The sequence below is a fragment of the Passer domesticus genome, chromosome 6, assembly GCF_036417665.1.
Source record: "Passer domesticus isolate bPasDom1 chromosome 6, bPasDom1.hap1, whole genome shotgun sequence".
NCBI classification, from domain to species: Eukaryota; Metazoa; Chordata; class Aves; order Passeriformes; family Passeridae; genus Passer; species Passer domesticus.
The window spans coordinates 44503971-44526580 of NC_087479.1; the positions used below are offsets into that span (position 1 = coordinate 44503971).

At 43.1% G+C, this 22610-nt stretch overlaps 1 long non-coding RNA gene across 1 annotated transcript in view; it reads right to left on the reverse strand.

The window, feature by feature from the left end:
- LOC135303355 (uncharacterized) overlaps positions 1 to 22610 on the reverse strand; it is a 48665-nt gene that overhangs the window by 10050 nt on the left and 16005 nt on the right. The window contains exons 4-5 of the long non-coding RNA XR_010364837.1: positions 945 to 1129; positions 25 to 179 (exon numbers count right to left, since the gene is read on the reverse strand). This is a non-coding gene — a long non-coding RNA (uncharacterized LOC135303355). The remainder of the gene's footprint in view (positions 1 to 24; positions 180 to 944; positions 1130 to 22610) is intronic.

The following is a 22610-nucleotide window of genomic DNA, read 5'->3' on the forward strand; positions in this document are numbered from 1 at the left end:
GATCTCTTCTTTTACCTACATTACCTTATAACTTGCCTTTCTTCTGCCAGTAGAAGTAATCACAGCCTTCCTTTTGACATAGAAAAGGTCTCAGAGGTAGGATAATTTTTCAAATTTATGCTTTCTCCCTTTTTCTCTCCAGGTTTCCAACATTCAGGACTGAAACTTGGAGCCTTTACCTAGTACAGCCATCAAATCCTGACTGTAATCAGTTTTGCTAAGCAAACAAGTGAATACAGTTCTGCTGAGTAAATTGATCAAATTCCAGTATCTCTACAAATATATGGGGTCAGGATTACTTGTGGCATGTCACAAAACAACCATCTATTCATTGGCCAGATGCTACAATCCTATATTATACTCATGATAAAAACAGGAGGTTGTTCACTAGGTAGCTTAGTCAAATTCAGCTGATCCTTGTAGAGGAAGAATTATAAAGTTTAGACATTTTAAATTGCAACATTCTTTTATCCTGGTTTAACCAATAAGCAGATTATTTTCCCCCTTTTTGTAGCACTGCATATGAACCAAAACATGAGTTAATGTTAGGGTCTAGATCTGGGCCAATTGTTTACACTGCTGCTAAGAAAACTCCATGCAGAAAATCATATACACAGCAGTTGTAAAAGTCACAATGCAATTCAAAAAGCAGGAGCAGGTGATTTTGCTTAGGCCTGGGTTATTTCTTTAGCTTTTAACTCTTCCTCATTGCTAAAGACTGTCAATATTTAAATCAAAGTTTTTAACTGAAAGAATAAAATATGGAAGGGCTGCTAAAGACCAGGTCCTGCACAAAGTTCATAAACATGAGAGCACTGGTGAGTACATAAAATTACACTGTGATGATAGAAAGAAACCCCCATTTCCTAATAATAGTCTTACTAGCATTGAAATGCCAAACTTAGAAAAAAGAAGAAATAAAGGTCTCCTGGGTATGGATTTACCTCATCTTGTTGGAAGTGTCCCAGGTGAAGATCAGCACAGTGGGTGGGATCTGGCTGGAGTTTAATAAAGGCTGCTTGAGTGCCAACAGGTGCTTCCTTTTCTAAATCCCATTGAGGAGCTACCTGGCTCTCTTCCCTGAGGAGACACTGGTTATCTGAGCTGATTGACCTTTGCAGTTCAGATTCTAGGAAGCACCACAGACAAGAAGGGGGAAAAAAGAAAAAGAAAAGACATGTATTTGGGTGTTATTTTGAGAAATGCTTATTCAGCATAAATGCTTATTTAACTCTGTTGGCATGGAAGTGGATGGGCAGCAGGATCAACTTTTAAAGCCACAATGTATTATCTGTATTCTGCCAGGATTTTTTTTTGTCATAAAACATGTATCAGTATGTATTTGTTGTTTTGACTTACTTGATTTTCCCTAAAATAATTATTATTGTGATCATACTGATTGAAAAACTTTGCCACAGACAGAATTTTTGAAAAATCATGACAAAACTGAAGTAAATTGCAGTATGTCTGTAATGAGCAACTGTAACTGTAGCATTTTGCAAACAGTGATGGCTCTATTGTGGGAGGAACTATCATGATACTGAGTTTATATGCATTTATTTTTAAATTATTAGTTGAATACCTGCAGGTTTGTGGCCATCATTAGGTTTTGGGATGAATGGCTGCACCAAGGGGAATGGGGGTGGGAATGTGCAGGTCCCTGGCTGTGTGCAGCAGTGTCTTGCCTGCTGCTGGAGCCAGCAGCCAGCTCAGCACAGCAAACAGCTCAGCTGCACAGCAGACAGGGACGAGATGGGAGCTGCAGATGGTCTTGTCACCCTGTGATGGGCACAGAAGGTAGGAGACACTTCTGCCCTGGGAACAGTGAGTGATGAGATGTCCCTTTTCTGTGCAGAGCTGCACTGTGCCTCACCTGGGCCAAGGAGCCCCAGATCCAGCACTCCCATGGTCACAACATGACCCCAGAGGATGCAGTGCCAGCAAGATGGGGGAGAAATAAGTCTGCAAGGCAGTTTATAGATGAGTAAGAGCCCTGCCTCTGTCTTCCCATGGAGTAAAGGCAGACGAGGTTTTGTGTGAACTTGTCTCCTCTGCAGGGCCAGGAAGTCAGTAGTTCATTTTTCTCTCTCAGCTCTTTTTTTATATGTATGTATTTGTTTAATAATGTTTGAGAATTAAAAGCAGGAGAAACCACAGTGCATTTTCTGCTGCCAACGAGCCAGTGACTTACCTGTAATTAAAGAGGAGGTAAACTCATTTATTTGTTGATTCAGGCTGGGCAGGGAAGAGTACATTGACTCTTCCTTGCCCAAAGTAGAATACTACTCATTCACTCCTGTGGAGAGAAAAATCACTCTTATATCTTCACTTAAACTATGAAAACACAACCAGTCCCACAAAACAGATGACACCTAGGAAAGCTCTGAGTATATAAATTCTACTCTTTGCAGCATTATTAAGTCACAATGTGTTGTTTCTCCCACCCTCAGCAGGGGGGGAAGTCTGCCCTACAAATCAAAATTCTTACAGGCTTAATCCTTAATACCACAAGGCAGACTCTATCACGTGAATCTTTGGTCCAAGGAATATGCAGTACTGCAGATAAAGACACAGAGATCCTATTAAAAGTTAAATCCCCTACTGTTCCCTGCTGTGCTCTGGGTAGAGGACATGCAAAGTGGCAGTACTGCAAGTGGACAAGGCTGAGGCAGAATCTGTGGTCTTGAGGGTTCATGTAAGATAGGGTTAGCAGGCACCCTTTGGGACTCAGAAGATCATTTGTTCCCTTTTTCCCTTATAAGCTGTCAGTGTAATGCATCAATCCATGACTCTTCCCCCTGGGGAACCTGACTGTACGAGGTCCTGGAAAGTATAGTCAGAAGGCTCAGGTCACATCACTACAACCTACCCATTTCACTGGAAATATGTCCACCATTGGAAAAGATTGAAGAAGGCTGGTGTTGACTAGTTCTGTTAGTTTTGTTTTAGAGGGGAAAAAATATCATATATAAACGTTACTGCTATATCTCACCCATTCCTGATAATGCTGCTCCTGGCTTTGAATGGAGCCCACCTTTCTCCTCAGCAACACCCACACATTCCTGTAAGGAGGGGCACACTGCAGGACCTACCAAAGAACATGCAGCAGGTGGGTGAGACAGATGGGGGACAGCGAGGTAACAGTGAGATAATTAGGATTAGAACCATAAACAGCAGTGGTGGCAGACACTATGAGAGACACTTGAATTAAAATTGGATGTTTGCTTATGAAGAGTTCATTGCTTCCTGCCTGTTTTCACCAAAAAAAACCCCAAGTTGCTTTGACATCACAGTTAGTTGCTATGGAAATGCTGATGCTACCAAAGATAGGACTGCGCTGGAGGGCTATAAAAAGTCCTGGAGACCCAGCTGAGTCTGTACATATTTAGGAAAAGCCAACACAGCATTTATTTTTGGCAGTGGCACAACAGCCCATTCATGTGACAGAATGTGACACCAGAAGTGGATAAGGGAACATCACAATACAACAGAGTGCCATGACGCTGAGGTGGGGAGGGAGGGGTCAGAGTTAGGACTACAGGGAAGGTAGAGTACTTAAATCAGTACCACCCTGGCAGTAAAGAATAAAGCTTCCCAAAAAATTACAAAGTAGATTTTAGAAAGAGGAACTGCTAGAAATGGAACTTGTCTGTTCCCACAAAGTTGTCATAGGTTTTAACAACCTTGTGAGAGATGTCTCCTAGTTAATTTTAAATCTCAGTAAACACAGAACCATAGAATCATGTAGGTTGGAAAAGACTCTTAAGATCATCAAGTTCAAAACTAATTCTGCCAAATTCCACCACTAAACCATGTCCCTAAGTGCCACGAGTACATGTCTTTTAAATACCACCAGGAATGGTGACTCCACAACTTCCCTTGGCAGCTTGATAACCCTTCCAGTGAAGTATTTTTTCCTAATATCCAATCTAAACCACCCCTGATGCAGTCTGAGGCTGGATTTACTCTTGTGTTATCACTTGTTACCAGGGGGAAGAGGCTGGCCCCTACCCAGATACACCCTCCTTTCAAGCAGTTGTAGAGAGTGATGAGCTCCCCCCCCCAGCCTCCTTTTCTTCAGGCTAAAGAACTTCAGCTCCCTCAGCTGCTTCTTTATCTCAATAAGATTTGACTTTGCTAACAAATACTATAGCTGCTGTTTACAGCTGGAATGTCAGCAGGTCATCATCATTATCATCATCATCATTATCATCATGAATACTTTTAGACCTGGTTTAAAAAAATATTTCCCTTTTCAATCCTCCTTTTTCTAACTCAACGTTTTTTAAAAAAACAATTGCTGAGCTTTTCTGCCTCTCAGCTGTTGAAAAATGAGGAATGATAGCCAGGGCAAAATTTGTCTGACATTGTTGTCATCTCTCTGAAGGAGATGGGTACAGAAGAATTGTCCCTGTGAGAGGACTTCACCACAAACCAGCTGCTCACCAAGTCTGTGAGGACACTGAGTCACATCACAGGCAGAATGGACAGGTCCACCAGAGACATTTCTGTGCCCAGGAGTCTGCTCCCTGTCTGCCACACTGCTGAGGTCTGTCTGTGGGTGACAGCTAGAAGCAGGCAGGACGTCTCTGGTGCACTGCTCTGGCAGGGCAGGTGGGCTGTACAATGGGTCAACTCAGGCTTCACTTGATGCTTTTTAAATCTATGTCATGATTGTGGCTTTCAGGGTAAAACATTCTTCAGAGGAGCTTTGACTCCTGGGCAAATGTGCCTTTATCCACATGAGGCTTCATTTGGGCTCCTATCTGTATTCCTGTTCCAGAAACCAAATGGAAGATTTGCCTCCACAAAGCCTAATGCCAGCAGCATTTACATCCTTCATTAAATACCCCCAGGCCATGGATATCAGCCAGTAGTAATGAGTGCCCCTTCCCCTCCCAGCGCAGCTCTAACACTTCAGCAGCCACAGAGTCTTTACTCATGTTCTGCTGTTCAAAAAGCAGGACAGCACTTTCTTCAGACACCAATTTGTTCAGCACTGAATGAAAAGGGGCATAAGAAGAGAAAACACTGCTTGGGCTTGCAAGCACTGTCCCCAGTTTCACAGGCAAACCGATCACACCCATCCATGCTCCTTTTAGGCTTCATTTAAACTAGGCAAAAGCAGGGAGAAATGCTACGCTCACAAAGGATGTTTCTGTAGTCCATAAAACCACATTGTCTGTGATATGACTGAGCAGTTATGATAGGGATGCTGCAGAAAGGCTCCTCTGGTCTTTCCTCTGCTTTGTTTGATGCCACAGCAATTTAGCAAGGGCAGAAATTACTCTCCACCCCTGCAAGCTCAAGAGAGACCTGTAGCACTTGTATAGAAATGGAGAGTCTGGGGGGAAAAAAGGCAAGAGGAAAACAAACTAGATTAAAACTGAGTTTCTTCATTTAAGCAATTGTTGCATCAGTCTAAGATGAAACATTGTAGAAACAGAAGTCGGAGAACACAAATTGCTCCAGTGCATGTCTTTGCTGGAAATGTTTTAGGACATGTGCTCTCACTTCTCAGGGAAAGACAAATACTGCCTTTGTTGTAGACTCTGGAAAGAAAAGCAAAGGCTTTTATTCTAAAGCTGCCCAGCAGCTGAGACATCCCTGAAACAGCTAAAAGCCTTCTAACTTTTTCTTAAATTTAGACATACTTATATATATCCCAAATAAATGTGTTAGATTTTGTACCAACACGTGTCATTATTTTCTCTCTCCTGAGTTAATGCATACATAGATGCAGGATTTACAGAGAGGAATCATCTCTCCTCCTCCATTCCTGATTACCTGGCTGAACAGCCACAGCCTTTCTGATTTATTCATATAAGATAGGATCTTCACTCTTTGATCAGCTCAGTAACCTTTTCTTGTGCATACTCATTACAGCCTGAATTAATCCTTCTTGGAAGGGAGAGTGGATTGTGGGGGGCTGTGCCTTCACAGAACTGTGTATATTTCTTTGCTTCCTGCACCCTTAGAAATAACTGCCCAGGGATCAAGAATCACTCTCCTCACCTTATGCTAAGGTCTGGAATGTTTCCATCCGAAGAAAAAAAGCAAGTCACGCCACTTCCTACAGAGGCGGGTAAAGATTCCTGGTTGGGTAAAAGGCAAATGCTGCTGGCAATCATTAGCCACGGATGTGCTGTCATAATGATTTGGATGGCATAGACAGACCTTACTTTATTGTTTCTGTTTCAGAAATGCAGTAAATCATTCAGAATGAAAAATGGGAGGGTCCTGATTTAAGCAGGAACCTGTATCACTGAAGCAGAGAAAGAAATAGGTCTGAAATGAAGCTGTGAGTTGCTGTGGTTTTTTTCTCCTCCACCTTCTCTCCTTTCCCTGTCCTGTTGACCTATGAATTACAGAGTCAGGATATGCAGAGTTGGAAGGGACCCACAAGGATCACCAAGTCCAACTCCCATCCCTGCATAGCACCATCCCCAGGAGTCACACCCTGTGCCCAAGAGCATTGTTCAAATGCTTCTTGAGCTCTGTCAGGCTGGTGCTGTGAGCACTTCCCTGGGGAGCCTGTTCCAGTGCCCAGCCACCCTCTGGGTGAAACACCTTTTTCTAATATCTAAACCAAATCTCCCCTGACACTTCAGGCCATTCCCTTTGGTCCTGTCACTGGTCACCACATGAAGCCACAGTCAGTACAAGTCCATTTATTGCTTGGTCCCATTTGCTGTCAAGCCTGCTTGCCTTTTAGGTGATGCACGAGCCAGGTAACAGCACTGCAATTTCTAAAGTATGCTTGTTTAAACAGGAGCAGTAGGAGCTGTCAGCTCAAGAGCAGTTCAGCCAAGGGTGTAGCACCTCGTCTACCCCTGATCTGGCTGGCCATAATCTCCTCACCACCAAGGCCAGGCCCAGAGGCTCCAGGGAAAGCTGCAGGACCCCCTGCCTGTTGTTAGCAAGCAATTCATCTTCCTAACACAATCCTGAGCAGCTCCGCCTGCCCTGGCAGAACCAAACCACACACTCGTGCTAAGTGGTTTTCTTTGCTAAGTCCCCACAAAGAAATCCCTAAAACACCCAGCAAAGACAACATGGGCTCCCCTTTGAGGGAAAGCTCCCTGCAGAAGCACCACCCAGAGGACTGCTCTCTGCTGCAGTGGCAGCCCTCTCGTGTCCCCACTGCCAGGCACCGAGGGCAGGAGGAAGGGTGTGTTGGAGATACAACCAGATGCTGTTTCCAGCAGAGGAAGGGCTTGCAACTCCACCCATGCGTCTCTCGTGCCAGAGTTTTTTCTGTAACAAAGCACTAAACAAGATGCTTCATGTGTCCAATGTGGATTCCTACCCCTCAAATCTCTCTCAACTCCCCCTTATAGTTCCTTCTGCCTTTAGATGGAGAAGTGACCCACATCTGGTACTGCTAATTGAAAGGAGCTCCAAGCTTTGGCCAACCTTTTTGTCTCAGAGGCATACATGGATGCACAGAGCAGGCAGAGGAAAACACTGTTCAGCAGGCTTATGGTTTGCTGCTCTGAGATAGGCCTTAAGGATCCTAATTTAGGGATGTACAATAATTTTCTTCAGCAATCTTCACAGAAATCCAAACACACACATACACACACACACACATCTTTTACATTATCAAGTCTTTATGTTTTAATATTTACTACTGGTACCTCATAATTAGGTTCTTTTATTTCATACAGAAGCCCCCTGGGTTTTTTTGAACAATGCAAATGTTTATTATGTGTGTAATGGCCATGTTGCTATTGCTTCTGCAATTCTTTTTATGAAAAAAAATCTGTGCAAGTTTTATCAGCAGTAGTGAAGTACACCTTACACCCTAGCTTCCCTGAGAACCAGAAAACATGTTAACTTCATCCTCTTAACTGCCACTCTGCTGTTCACAAGGTATAAAGATAAAACCAAAAATAATTCATCTTCACAAGTTCAAGGACTCTTAATTCAGCTCCTTGGAGGAGAAGCATTCTTTTTTTCTGCAGCTTGGTGTGTCACACCATAACAACATAAAGCTTTAGAAAGGTAAAGTCCTAGACAGGAAATCTGACATCATGCAACTGCTCAGCGAGCCAGTGTGCCAAGCAGAGCACATAAAAATGCAGAGAATTTCACCACAGAAAGCCAAGTGAATCCTGCCAGGCTCTTTTAAAGTCATTAGCACTGTATTTCATGGTGCACAGACCCCAATACTTTGATGTTGAAATGTCACAATTGATGTTTGCTTAACAGACTGATCTCAGACGAACCTTTAACTAAAAGTAGAAATTACATACAAAACAAACTAACAAAAACTTTCACCAATTTTGTACTTAAAAGTTGAAATGTGTTCTGTACCTCCCCAGTCTTCCCTTGCCAGCAACCAGGTTTTACCAGATTTTCAATCCCACGCTGTCCTGTCAGCATGCAAAACTTCCCCCCTCAAATCAGCTTCCCCACCCACCCCTTCAGTGTATAACACAATACTTGAGGTTCTTGGGACAAGCACTTGCCATTGTGCTCATGTGTCATTGGTTTTTGTCATTGTGCCAGGTCATATGAAAACAAAGCAATTTCAAGTACAGTGGGTGCAATTGTTACAAAAATAGTTGAATGGGCTATTATAGGCACAGTGCTTTCTCTTAAAATACATGCATTCTTGAGATATATTGTAGGATGTTTCTAAATTCGAGGTGATTTTCCTAGTCTGAATACGTGGGAATATGTTGCGTGGGTTTTAAAGAAAACAAACTGATAATGCTTTGCAGCCTACCTCCTGATGTCTCATAGACAACAGATTAAAAACTACTGTTCTATATCAAACCATGCCACTTTTTAAAACCCATTTGAAATTTCCTTTCTTACTTAAAAACCTATAAAGATAGCAACCTGTAAAAGACAAAATACCATAAGCCTTCAGGTTGCTTGAAAATCATGGTAAGTATGGCACTTTCTGGAATTTCAGTCAATCTTACTAATCTGCTGTTATGTAACTTTTTTTAGATAAATCCATACTAGCAACAGATTGTTCAGCTTTGGAACAAGGAAATAATTCAGTGAATAATTCCAACCTTTGAATCTGATCTCAATTTCCTTGTCCTGGGCATGCACTCACATTGTGTAGAGTTCATTTTTTCACCTTTTTTTTATGACTCTGAGCAAGATGCAAGGGGCCACATGAACAAGCTGATATCCATATGTCTGTTGACAGTATCTGTCATTTCCAATATTGGATGTGACTGCGAGGGATAGGCTGGGCACATATGTTTTCTCAGGAAGATAGGCTCTTACACACCCACTCCTGGCTGACCTGCTGATATCTGTCTCAACATCTCCTACATCTCCTCCATCAGCCAAGTGTCATCCACCCCAGCCCCATCCCATGGTCTCTCACAAGATACAGCCACAGGCTGGTCACATCCTCACAAAATTCTGTCTTTCTCCCTGAGACTGAAAATTGTTCACTGAGCAATCTCAGTCCTTTCTCCTAACAATCCCTGCTCTTCTGGGCTGGTCCATGCTTGACGCTTGTCTTACATTTGTGTTGTGCCTTCATTGATTCATGTGCAAAACAGAACTTCTCTGCCTCTTTCTTTTGGATATAGTAATTGCTCTTCTGCTGTTCAGTCCAGTAATTTCTCATCTCATGACCAGAGCAGCCAGAGCTATCACAGGATATTTTGGATACCAGTTTAGTGTTGTGCTCTTTCCTGACAATTAGGCACAGGAACAATCTCTGGACATAAATGGGCAAAGCGGGGTCCGTGCCCCTTGGCCTCCCTGCAGGGTTTGTGCACCTGCCTCTCAGTGAGACCTCATTTTTACAGTAAAAAAAATAAAGATTAAGGGGTGACGCTTTGTCTCCTTCCTTAACCTGTAGCAAGCCTGAAGTCTTTTTTTTCTACCTGATCCACACTGGAGACCCATATGGCCAGAGGAACAGTGAGACAGTGGCCTTATCATGGGTGTGAAATGTCTGATGCAGACAATGTGATTGTGTATTGACACATGGAGCGTGCACTGACTTACATCACCACACCTGATGAGTCTTCATTTTCTAACCTTTTCCCTTTCTCAGGGCATGCTCTGCCAGCTCAGGCACAGTTCTTCCAAACAGCAGTGCATTGCAGCTTTCTTTGTAACCTTTCCATTTTGACATACACCTCACACTGACTATGACATTGCCAGTAATGGCATGTTTGCAACTCTTAATTGAAAAATCCTTTTCCAGTTTGATCCACTATGTTACAATCCAAAGAACACCTCTCATGGTGTAGGAATCTCTTTCCTTGCTTTCTATGCACAGTTTTCTTGTGTTTTCTAAATGTTTTAACAGTGACCTGGGTCTGTTACAAGTTCTACATATTTCTTGCATCATTTGCACTGATTGCCACATCACTGATATTGTTTTCTGCTTCTCATATTTCTGTCCTCCATCAAGTTTCATTCTGTTAACTTTTTCCTAATACAGACAGCTATGAACATCAAGTGATCTTTTCAGCACATTTATCTTTAGGTAAGACAGAGCATCCAGCATCTATCCGGTCAGTAAACTTTTTAATATCCCTTAATTATAGAAATAACCTCTTAGTCCTGAATAACTCACTGTGTTATTTTCCCTTTGCTGTCACCTTGAGTCCTTCCATGGTAAATGACTTTTTTTTCTTTTGGCAAGAATACTTTAGCACTTCCAGACTTTTCACAAAATGTCCTGCCTTGCTCCCACACTCCATCACACAGTGTGACAGTCTCATGTCACACATCTGGGTCTGTTAAGCACTCTTTCCTGCTCCTCCACGTCATTGTCCCAGAAACATTTAATTTCCATTTTCCATAACCACACATCATTTGTGTGTCCCATGATTCTCAAGGCTGCTCAGGCTCAAGAGTACCTTTCAATATTACCTGTCTTTCACATTTAGTACTGCTGTTTTCTTGATGGGCAAGACAGCTTCCACGATAAATCCTTCATGACAAATGAAAACAATTAATAGAATAAAATTTTTTTTAAATATCTGCTCTTTCCTCAATGTTGGCTGTCACCATACCCTGTCCCTGTGCTCTTTTGTTTGACATTTAGCAGCCTGGTGTGCTGAGAGACACACTTGAAGCCTACCCATATGCCACAGCTGGATCTCTGCAGAACTTGTCATCAAACATGTGCATCTCATTAACTTTCAGGTTTCAGTGCAAACACACTGTTTTACTGGATTATCTGAAACCTGCTCACTTTCAGAAGATTTTGGCTTGATTGGAGTGGCAACTTCAGGTGGAAGTAATGAAAAATTTGCAAGTTTTGCTTGGATTCGCCCCAATTTGACCCCAAAAGCTCAATTCTAAGCTAAATCTTAAAGGATTTAAGATAAAGCACAGTCATCTGGACCCATGTGACATTAGAGATTTCCAGTAATGGAATAACACTTGAAGCTTTATCATGTATATGTCACTGTAATTCTGCTCTCCTCATGTAGCTGCAGATTGCTTTATAACCAAATATAAACATATACATTTCCCAGCCGTATTTGATAATGAAATTCTGAACTGATAGTTCACACTTGAAGAAACTGTTATTATCAAATGACTGCAATTCTACCTTTTCAGATTGACTGTTGGGACTGGCCCTTGCAATACTGTGCTCAGCCAGTTCATCTTGTTGATATAAATCTGATTTCACTCAGTGACAAATCCATTGACTAAGCACCCCTTATACACAGGAGAGAAGAAAAGAAATCTTCCAACTTTAAGATTTTTCCCTACCTTTGTTGTATTAAATAGGTCTGTGTGTCAGAGTATTCCCATGAATAAAACCTTCACCCAATGCCATCCTGTCTCTGTTTAAAGTCAATATCTACATGCTCATGGCTAAGGGCTCCAGGAAGAAGTGCTGCCATGCTGAACACAGTTTGCAACATCAAAAGATTTCTGCATGGTTGAAAATTTTCTCTGCTCCAGGAATTTCATTGTAACACAAGTGTGGATCTGTCAAACCAGCTCTGCCTCTCATTTAGCATATCAGTGTCCAAACACCAATCTTGGTAAAATGCAAGCCAGTGTCAACAAAGCTCAGAGCTGAAGAACTAACCTTCCTCCCTTCACTCCTGGCCTGCAGCCATGCTACTGCTGGCTGTGCTCTGGTCACACAGAATTCTGTGTCCTCAGGAGGGGCAGCAGGGGTGCTAACTTACACAAATCTCAACTGCTGGGGGGCCAGAGGGGTTTTGTGGAAACAGGGGTTTTTTTAGGCTCAGCCTATGTTTCCATTCCCTGTGAATTTCACTCTCCATGTAATTTCCATTTCACTCTTCAATATGAATGACACCAAGTTAAACAATAATGAGGGCAATCTTTTAGTCATGCTGTGGGGTTACCAGACATCTCATGCCACCCTTACCAGCGGAGAGGATTGTCCCTAGGCTGTGATCAGTCCCCACCTAGATGTTGGCTTCTGTTTCCTATTGTTTCTCCTGCTCTGGTATCTTCATTTCCCCATTTACAAATCAGTGTGTAACACTGAGGGTCCAAAGAACACCAGTGTCAGGCCATTAGTAAATCCGTGTGTAGGAGGAAGGGGGGTGGAGCACTTCCAATTTCCAAAGTGCTTCTAGATCAGTCAGATCAAAGTGCTTCAGATCAGCAAGTAAGATCTACATTTAATACTGCTTATATGTACACACATATGTGTGTGGGCAACCCTGGATGCACAGACAGGCTGGGAATGAGAGGCTGCAAAGCAGCACTGTGCAAAGGGACCTGGTCTGTGGGAAGCTGGATCTGAGCCAGCAGGGGCCTGACAGCCACGAGGGCCAACCCTGTCCTGGGGACATCAGGGACAGCCAGGCAAGGGAGGGGATTGTCCCACTCTGCTCTGCACTGGGGTGGCCTCACCTCGAGTGCTGGGGGCAGGTTTGGGTGCCACAATAAAAATGACATGAAGCCATTGGAGAGTGTCCAAAGGAGGGCCATGGGGATGGTGAAGGGCCTTGAGGGGAAGGCGTGCAAGGAGCAGCTGAGGTCACTTGGTCTGCTCAGCCTGGAGAAGAGGAGACTGAAGGGAGACCTCATTCCAGTTACAGCTTCCTCCTGAGGGGAAGAGGAGGGGCAGACACTGATCTCTTCTCTCTGGTAACAGTGACAGGACTTAAGGAAATGGCCTGAAATCACATCAGGGGATGTTTAGATTGGATAATAGAAAAGTATTTTTCATCGAGGGGATGGTTGGGCACTGGAACAGGCTCCCCAGGGAAGTGGTCACAGCACCAAACCTGACAGAGTTCAAGAAGTATCTGGACAATGCTCTCAAGGCCCATGATGAGGTTCTTTGGGTGTCCCATGCAGGGCCAGGAGCTGGACTTGACAATGCTTGGGGTCCCTTCCTACATGATATATTCTGTGATTCTGTGATGTATATGCACATACATGAATGCAAGGTCCATATCCTCTCATTTATGTAGCTACTGTCATCTTCAGACTATCTCTCAGTAATAAAAACATCCTTCTGAGTTAGGATAAAGGGGCATCTTCCCTTTCTAATATGCTACAGAACATAAAGGTATGAACTTTATCTACAAGAATGTCTCCCCAGCCTAATTTGTAAGTATTGAATGAAACTGAATGATTAAAATCACTGTAGAAATTTTGTAGAGGCAAATTTATGGACTCAGGTGAGCAAAATTCATGAATTCTTCCTGGGGCAGCCTACTATACCACCATGCTTAGGTTTCTGCTAGCCCTGCTGCAGAAACCTTGCAGCACCATTGGCAGAATGGGAGAAGCTGCCAGGTGTTGCAGTTCATGGACTCATGTCAGTTCAAAGTCCCCTTTACCCATAGCTAAAGCTGAAATGTTTGTCTGTGAACAAGGGGCAGATATAAACTCCCTTGCCTGCATTTTGGGCAATGGACAGTCCCATCCAGCAGCCACACATGCAGAGTTAGTGCTCTCTGAAATCTGTGTGGGCAAACATGGGTCAGGACCCCATGTGGGATATCCATGATGATTAGACTCTGGAGCTATACTAGAAGCAGGGTGTTTCTGGACACCCGATTGTACTGGGATCCATAAGCACCCCCCATGGCTATCCTTCAGGACAGGGGATTTTCACCAGGCAGCATTATGAACCTCTCTGGCTTCAGAAAACTAGACAGCTGGACTTCTGCACTGACTAGCTCTGTAGCTTAAGTTGTTTTGCACTCCTCTACCATGGTTTCCTTACCTCTAAACTGGCATGTGCTGCCAGGCAGACAAACACATAAATACACGCCTCATTCACAGCTCAATGCAAAAAATCAGCAGCATTCTGGATGTTGTGTCCAGATGAAGACATTAATGAAGGCAACAGAGCAGCAGCCCCACCTTCCTTCTTTCCCTTCCTCCCATCTAACTGTGCTCAGTAATAAAATTTACAGCCTTAGTATTTGGAAATGCCCCAAATGCCTTTCCCTTGGATACCACGTGCAAACTGAATTAGGTCTTAGTTTAAGAATGTTGTTAAGAAATTTAACAGCTCTGCAGAAACAAGTGCAAATCACTCAGTCCTCTACCTTCTTTCCCCAGTCATTGGGACAGTCATAAAAGTGCAATGAAGAACCAAATCTGCTGTAGTCCCTCTGGATGGAATTCAAATTTTGGAGACAACATTTCAAAAATGAAAAATGTAAAGGCTTCATTAACCAAGGAATACTCAACGAGCAGGGATGAGCAACAACAAGATCCCCATAGGTAATGATAAGGTTTGTGTTACTGGTGGAGATCATTGGTATAAAATGGAGCCCAAAGCACACATTAATTTTTGCACAGCCTGCACCTGAGAGCAATGAGGGATCAAACTATGCCAATCTGCTTTTTCACCTTGGCTGCCCACTTGTCTGCTAGAAATTCTCTGTGGCAAACAAGAGCTATGATTCAGGTTGTCTCCTGTTCCCTGAGAAACTTATTTGGAAGCCTTTTGGGCTAGGGAAAATGAGTCTGTGATTCTTCTGTCTTCCTGTTAACGATGAGAAGTGACAGAGCCAATCCATGGATTCAAATTCTAAGGTTTTCAAGGCAAGGTTTTAAGGTTTGAGTGTCTGAGCATGCCTTAAACTGCCATGGAAACCCAACAACTTGTCAGCTCAGGAAGGATCCCTGCTACTGTGTGGAGGCTGAGCTCATGCCTGATGACATTTATGCTGCCTGTCCATGGGGAGCTCACTTTCCAGAGACCCAGTACTCTATGAATCTTTGAAGGTACAGGGATGGGCTGAGTTTTAACGAGTGCTGAGGTAAGCACACACTTCTCAGCTCACCCCAAGGTCACCAAACTTTCTGAGGTTTGGCACAAACCATCACGCTCCCGCAGGTAAGGGGAATTTACTTATCAACTTCACCTTATCAACTTCTTCATGAGGAACAGCTCTTTGCAAAAGGCGTTACAATATAAGATTACTATTTTGTTTCTGAGGGCCCTGAAAAAGGGAGTGAGTCACACATCCTTTTTCTATCATGCTTTGCAAGATGATGCAATATGACTTCAAGCGTCACAAAAAATACTCTTCTTTCTCCTCTTAAAGAAAAATGTTTATTCTTCTTTCATAAAGAAGATTGAAGCTTTGGGTCATGGCAAGTTGAGTTCCTTGTGAAAAGCAAGAGGCCAGCATGGCTATTTATCAAAGGATAAAGCTAAACCCAGTGTTAAATAAAGTTTATTTCTAGTCCTAAAATTAAAATCATATTAGTCAATGCTTTGATTTTGTCAATGAATAGACTACTTCCCTACAATGGTTTTCCAGATTAGATTGATTCTGTAATTGAAAATAAAATGATGCAGAGAAAAGTCAATAACTCTTCTACAAGGTTCTGGCACTATCACCACCCTGTGTCAGTCAACAGCTCTTTGGTTTCACAGTTCAGTTAAAACTGGGATCCTATTGGCAGAGCTTGTGTTGTCTAGGAGTGTTCTAGGAACAGGAATATGTGATTATATTTCTGATTATGTGCAAGGGAAAAAGGAGGCTGGTATATGCCCCTGGACCAAATTCAGTTCAGTAATTTTCCCCACAGGCACAGCAGATATCCCTCATGCCAAATGAGACCGCACTTACTGGTACTTGGGAAGATTTTGAACTTGTGCACATCTCTGAAATAAATTCCAAAATAAATTCCAAAAGACTACATTGCAAGCAAGATATGTCATAAAAAATCCTAAGTAGAGTTTAGAACTGCTGATGTTCAGAGATTCTTAAAAGAATAATGCTTTTCCAGTTTAAATATTAAAATAAAAACTCAGACCTTGTTACCCACACAGGGCCAAGTTGTGAGGAGGTGACTTTGTTACATGAAAAGCACAGGGCAGGCTGCTGTGTGCACCCACAGTCATACTGCAAAATAGGCACTTCCAGGTGCATGTGCTAGATGTGAAAATGGACAAAAACATCCTACCTGCACCTTTCAAGGGAGTGAGGAGTTATTGCTTAGGTCAGATGTTGTGAGTAAGTCTGCACAAAGTAAGGATAGATCATAATGTGTACACTGGATTGATGGACTTCAGCAACTTCCAAATTTTTATACTGAGATCTTTATGCAGTACCATTCCTATTTCTTGTCAGGAAATAACTTATGTCAAAATCCTAAAGTATTATGATCAACACCCTATCTACAATTTTGCAAGTAAAATGCCATATCATTTGCCTTTGAAGTATTAATTACTTTAGCACCTAAGAAAATATGATTCTAGGGAAAATAAACTGCTGATCTGATCCAGAATTTGCTCTGCTGTCCTCTCTTGGTGGAGACAGGTATCTAGGCAATTCTTCAGCCAAAAGTTAAAAGATCCAACTCAAGACTTCCAGCAAGAAGCTTTGTGCCCTCTGTTAGATGGAAAGGGTGGAGCTAGGCAATAACAGTGATCCTTTCTGATTTAGGTTTGTAAGTGTGCCTTTCTGCAGTAGCCCCATGGGAACAATCACACAGATCTCTGAAAGCAGCAGAGCTTATAAAAGAAGTAGTGGGAAGGCAGGATGATCCTCATGGCAGAGCTGGCAGTGGTGGTGGCAGTTGCTTAGGAATGCACAGAAGCAGCAGAATTACAGTGGCTGGGAGTGCTTTCGAGAAAGCAATGGCTGAGGCTTTGCCAGAGACTTAAAATGCTGAATCCTTAGGGAAGGGGAAAGCAAACTGCTAGCATACACTAAATAAACTCTTTTATAAGTGGTTTTGGTTTTGAGGGGTTTTTTTTGTTTTGGTTTTTTTGGTTGGTTGTGTTGTTTTTTTGGGGGAGGGAGGGGGGTTGTGGTGGTTTTGGGTTTTTTGGTGTTTTGTTTGTTGTTGGGTTTTTTTGTGGGGTTTTTTTTTTTTTTTTTGGTTTTTTGGTTTCCTTTTTCGGGGTGGTTTTCTTTTTTTTTTTTTTTTTTTTTGGTGGGGGGGAGGGGGGTGTATTTGGTTGTTTTATTTTGTAATTTAAAAAGCAAATCGCCTGAGTTTTGGAGCAGGTGGTGTTCGTGCCTGGGCAGTGCAATCAGGGAGCCGCTCCATCGGCAGCTCAGCCCGAGCACTACAGTGCGGCAACAACAGAGGAGTTGAGGAGAAAATAGCGGGGAGGAGGCACAGTCTGACTGCACACAGATTAACTCCTTCCCTCCACTTCCAGTCTCTCCGCAAAATTCTGCCGGAGGGGGAAGAGGAAACTCCATCTATGTCGCTTCCCCTCCTGTAGCTGGCCAGAAATACGCTATGCTGTGACTGATACGGGACCTTCTGCGGAGGGACCTGCTGGTCCCGTCCTCACCTCCCGGCATCCCGCGATGAAACCGGTCACTTAGCGGAGATGACCATGCAGAGCTCGGAAACACCAGCCGGGTTTTCCTTTCAGCTCTCATCTGATGCTGCTCTGTCCCCTTAATTCTTTGGGTTAGTTCCCGTTTTCATTATCTCTGCCTTTGTCTTGCTGACGGTGGCTGCATCTCGGTCCAGCTGAACCCGGGCGGTGCAGAGCATGCTGCCATCCCGGCCACAAAGGTTTTGAAGTTGTTTCTTTCAAAAGCGGACAGGAAAGTATTTCTCATTCTAAGGAACAAGCTCGGGAGGTGGAAAGCGGATCAGGTGATTCTGCCGTTTAACTCTTTTCCAGATGGACGAAGAAATAGAAGTGTAAATTAAACACCAGTGTTCACACACGTATCCCCACCCCAAGCCCACGCTTCTTGTTTGCCCTTTCTAAGCACTTTGTTCCAAAGGTTTTTGTTTAGCCGGGATGCTCAGGGAATGGCAGCATTTCATACCAATAGCTGCATACTGATACAATCAGAGCAGAAACAAAGGAACTGCCTCTTCCTGGTTTACTACAGTCTTCACGGATTAAAATAAAAACCCAAACCAACAGCCATCCAAGACACCAAGAACAAGAACAAACCCTCAGCTAACCGGTCATTTCCACAGCTCTGAATTCTCAGTCTCACTTTCTCCTGCCATTCTCCGTGCTGTTTTGTAAGAGCAAGTTCGCAAGAACAAAGCACTGCAGAGAAGCAGATAATATGCACATACAGTGCCTTCTACTTGGCACCCAAAACACAAGTTTTTCTCCAGGCTGTACTGGAATAATAGTAATGTACAGAGATTAGTCAACCCATGATACCAAAAGCGACTCAAGCATGCTAAAACAACTTCCTAGAGAACAAAGTAAAAAGAAAGTAAAAATTACACATTTCGCTTAACAGCTGCAGCAATAACATCAAACCCATCAGCAAGTATGAGATTTAATAGCCAGGGCGTTGTCTCTTTCAATAAGCAGTATGAATATGTATCAGTTGGCAGGCTCAGGATAGAATTCCTTGAGTTGGGGCAGCAGGGGTATAAAACAGAGGAAGGTCAGCACTTGAGCCTTCTCCAGCTGCTTCAGTTTATCTCAAGTGTAGCAATTCCTTATGCTGTACAGGTCAGATTTGGTACAGGTCCTGTGGGACCCAGGGTTTATGCAGGGCTGTAGATTATGCATTCCTGCCAATGATTTGGTGGGATTGCTACTACTGTGTTCCCCACAGAATGCTTCTGCATCATACTATTGTGTATAATCTGACTGCACAAGGCACAATTAAAGGATGGCATAACCTTGACTACTGCACATTCGGCTTCAGCTTTCAACTTGTGCATGTGTGCAGGTGTGGGCTGATTCCTGAAATAAATGGAAAGTGAGAAAGTTCAAATATTTAATCACCATTTCTTGCCAATCTTGCCCCTCTGTAGGAAAAGTGATGCAGAACTAGGACCGCACATTTTCATTTTTTCCACATGAAAATCACAGGTCTCAGTGTAATAGAAGAGAAAGCTGAGAAGGCTAGAGGAAAACAGTAGAATTAGCAGGTAGATCCTGTGAGAAAGTGAGACCTTTTCTATTCCGTCTCTATTTTCTCTCTAGCTGGAGCATCTGCTATCCAAGTTGACATCAGCAGTCTGGCTAAAGAGAAATGCCTCCTGTCCCTTTACAGCTCCTGATGTGTTGCATCAAATGCTGTCAGTTCCAATTAAGCACTGCTGTTTCCTCCCTGTGCCCTGCCTGCTGCCTGACTTGTTGCACTTCTGTGTGCAGCTGCCGTGGATGCACCCTGGCAGAGTGCATCTGGTAACTGCCCTGCTCCCTCGATAGTTTGAGGAAGCAGCATGGCCAAGTTGGCAAATCACCATGGTAAGGATCAGTCTTGCCCAGCTCTGCACATCTCTGAAATTGGTCCTTTCCCTCCCTGTTTAACTTTTCATTTAGACAGCAAGATTGCAGTCTAGCAGCCATTTAGAACAGGAGCCTTGTGCTTGTGCAGCCCCCAGAAAACAGACATCCAGACTCAGCTGGTACATGGTCCCAAATGAAATGGAGCAGCACTGAAAATAAGTGCAGTGCACCCAGCTTCTGCTGTACTGTATATTTAATAGTGTTCCATATCCAGATGCTTCTATTTTCTCCAAAGACCCGTTTTCTACTGATGTGAAACATCAACAGGGACCCTTTAAAAAGTACCAATAGATAAAATACTGAAGCAAGATTTTTGGAGGAAATAAAAAAATCTCAAACTAGATGAAGATGTGAAATTATATTCTTCTGAAAACTGGAATATACAAAACCCATACATAATGTTTTTGGACCGTGTGGCTTGTCCTCCCAATTCTTAGATTAAATATCTTTTTGGATCTAAGACTGTCATGGTTCAACACCAGCTGGCAACTCAACCGGACAGAGCCACTCACTCAATCCCCCTCAGTGGGCTGGGGTAGAGAATCAGAAGGGCAAAAGTGAGAAAACTTGTGGGCTGGGATAAAGACAGTTTAACAGGGAAAGCAAAAACAACATGCATACAAGCAAAATAAAACAAGTCATTAAATCACTTCCCATGGGCAGGTGTTCAGCCTTTCCCAGGAAAGGAGGGCTCCATCATGTGTAATGGTTACTTGGGAAGGCAAACAGCATCCAACCCTTCCTTGTTCTTCCCCCAGCTTCATGTGCACAATGCCACGTGGGCTGGAATGTCCCTTTGGTCACCTGGGGTCACCTGTCTGGCTGTGTGCCTTCCCAACTCCTTGTGCACCCCCAGACTCCTCGCTGCTGGAGTGGTGTGAGAAGCAGGAAAGGCCTTGACTCGATGTAACAACAGCTCAATGATAATTGAAACATCCCTGAATTTTCAGAGCTGTTTCCAGAACAAATCCAAAACACAGGCCCCCACTACCTATTGAGAAGAAAATTAACTCTACCCCAACAAAATCAGCACAAAGACGACTCTTCATTTCCTCTCATCTCTTAAATGACATCACTGGACTGTTGAGCAAAAGAGATTAGATCACAGCAAACACAAATTTTCCCTCATAAGACACTGAAGATCAGCTTTGACACCATGCCAGACTCTTAAAGGCTACCAAATTAATGCTCTGTTTCACCTCCACAAACTAGCAGGCACTGGGATTCCAGGGCTATTAGAAGCCACGTGCACAAGGTTTCACACTGACTATTTCAGGAAGATAAGTGTAGGTCAGCAAAAAACTTTTGCTTTGTTGAAGGTTGGAAAAACACTTTTATCTCTTCTGATTTTAGAGACTATCTTCCTTTTTCAGATGCTCCAATAACATTTGAGGGCTTCATCTGCTGGACAAAATTATTTGTACAGTCCAAGCTTTCTTCCTATGTTCATCCTGGAGATGTTGCTCTTTCAGACATCCTGTCTAATGTAGCCATTGGCTCCAGCTGCCATTATGCCCCTAGGTCCATGGGGGATGGAAATGTCTTCCCTACACCCATCTTATTGGAGCAATCCCTTGCCAGGGCATATTTTTGATTTGTCAAGACACACACTTCACGCAGAGCTGTCCTTTGTTGAGTAATGAAGGAGGCTGCCTTCTCCTGCTAGTACAAACAAGTGGCTCAGAAGGAAATATCTCACAATTTATTCACAAAGCCTGCCTAAAAGTAAAACAACAGACAGAAAAAGTACAGGTTTAGGTCCCTTAAAGTGTCTCAAGAATGATATACACTCTCTATTTGATTAGACTGTAGTGTGATGTAGTGAGAAACACCACTGGAGCCATAATGAACCCACAGGACATTCTGACAAGTTTCCAGACTAAACATGAAACCACAGTCTCTTGACTGTTTAATTTGTGTTTCTTTTTCCCTTGCATTTCTTCTCTGGTTCCCAGTGCATTAATTTATCTTGTCTACAGACCTGAAAATCTTCTAAATACTGTGAATACTGTGTTCCCTGTATGCTCCCTCTCGGGTAGAGCATTGCCTTACTACTGAAGACTTCAAGAAGGTTTCTAGCCAGGTGAAGAAGTACAACTGGCACTTGCTGGGACTTGCACATACAACCACACCCTTTCAAACCCTTTGGAAGGAGTGTCTCAGAGCAGGTTTTCCCACTGAGAGACATGATCTTCCACCTGCTGACCTCTGGAATGGAAATTAAGAAGGAATGTGTCTCAGTAGACCATGCAAATGTTGGGAGAAATCCTGATACTGCTGAGAAAATCCTCTACTCCTCTTTTCTTTCAACCCCTCTTTCCAAATTGAAGAAACACTTCTCATTTGACACATGTATTAGAGCCACCCTGCTGCATAAGAAAGGCTGATGGAATGAAGGATTCTGCAGTCTCTTTCCAGCACCTCACGGTGCTAAAACAAATACCAGACATTCACTATGGAACATCAAACAGGTGAACACAACCCAGCTCAAACTGGTCAGGCCATAGGGAAAACCTCACTTACAGCAACACGGAGATTGAAAACTGGTGGGCTTCCAATGTCATCATGGCATGGAGTATTAAATGAGATCCTGAAAACCCTAAAGCATATGCAGCAGAAAGAGTCATACGGGCTAATTTACACCTGCTACTCTGCAGTTAGTTGAATATCTCCATGGAGTTTTCCTGAAGGCAAACACACAGAGCAAGAATGTCAAAAATGTAACATACATTGCAGTGTTTACTATAAGGACAACTAACAATGATCCCTCTGTGATCATAGAGCAGAATAAATTGATTGGAAGGAGCAGTCAAGTAGTGTTTGTGAAAGCAAAGAATCTACTGAAGTTCATTCTTCCCTCCAATTTTTGCACAGTTTTGGCACTTTTATTTAGCAAGTGTTGTAGTGCCTCTCACTGAACAAGAATTAGGTGTCAGAATAAGCCTCTGCCAAT